Consider the following 1,652-nt stretch of genomic DNA (forward strand, 5'->3'; position numbering starts at 1 on the left):
TATACTATATATGCCATATATAACATATATTGTATATAATGATAAAATATATAATTATAGTATAATAATGTACTATGTATAAATTTATATATATACTAAATATATGAAAATATATATACTATATATACCATGTATATGTTGTATATAACGATATATATGTATATATAATAATATGCTATATAATATACTATGCTATACTATATTATACTATGCTATACTATATATTATATCATATTATATATAGTATAATATATAGTATATATTCTATACACAAATATTATATATAGTATTATATACTATATATCATATGTATTGTAATATACAGTATACTATACTATATGGTATAATATATTATATAACTATATATAGTATATATTATAAATACAAATATTATATATCTAGTATTATATACTAGATATAATATATATTATATATATACTATATATATGCTGTTGTCACATGAAATCAGCCACAGACTGAGACACACAGGATGCAATACACAACTCCATGGGAGCATCTGTGATCTAACATAGCTTTAAAAACCACCAGCCGGCCAGATTCAGCCCACCAGCCCTTGTTTGCTGACCCTCACCTCCTGATTCACAGAAAAAAAATTAAATATACATTTTTTAAAAAATGAAATCATTTTTACTCCATAATCTCTGGCTCTTTCATGCTCTATCAGAAAGTTTATTAAAGAGAAGTCAGTATCTTTTGTTCTAATCAGCAATATCAACAACTCTGTAGCCCTGAAGCTTCCCATCCCTGAGTCTCCATTTCCCTGTCTATATATAACACAAGGTAGGAGTAGAATTGGTGCGGAGATCTCTTTCCACTGTAATGGTCTATACTCCTAGTTGTGCACTTGAATGGCTGACTGTGCTAAGCTGCAGGAGTCTGGGGTGGGGGAAGGCACTGATAGAGACAAGAATCATTAGAGGCCACTGCTCACCTTGGTTTGTGCCCACAAGAGATGAACATGCCCTCTGGCAGGCAGGGGGCATCTTGCTTTCTTGCTTCCACACCTCATTAGGCTCTGAGCAGGAAGCTAGGCACATAGTAGGATACAAGTACACAGTAGGATGCTAGGCACACAGTAGGATGCAGGCACACAGTAGAATGGTAGGCACGCAGTAGGATGCAGGCACACAATAGGATGCAGGGACACAGTAGGATGCAGGCACACAGTAGGATGGGGGGTATACAGTAGGATGCAGGCACACAGTAGGATGGTAGGTACACAGTAGGATGCAGGCACACAGCAGAATGCAGGCACACAGCAGGATGCTAGGTATACAGTGGGATGCAGGCACACAGCAGAATGCAGGCACACAGTAGGATGGTACGTATACAGTAGGATGCAGGCACACAGCAGGATGGTAGGCACACAGTAGGATGCAGGCACACAGCAGAATGCAGGCACACAGTAGGATGGAGGCACACACCAGGATGCAGGCACACAGTAGGATGCAGGGACACAGTAGAATGGTAGGTACACAGTAGGATGCAGGCACACAGCAGAATGCAGGCACACAGTAGGATGGTAGGTATACAGTAGGATGCAGGCACACAGCAGAATGCAGGGACACAGTAGGATGGAGGTGCACAGTAGGATGCAGGCACACAGTAGGATGCAGGGACACAGTAGGATG

The sequence above is a fragment of the Otolemur garnettii genome, unplaced genomic scaffold (genome assembly GCF_000181295.1).
Source record: "Otolemur garnettii isolate 467f Iridium unplaced genomic scaffold, OtoGar3 scaffold00102, whole genome shotgun sequence".
Classification (NCBI taxonomy): domain Eukaryota; kingdom Metazoa; phylum Chordata; class Mammalia; order Primates; family Galagidae; genus Otolemur; species Otolemur garnettii.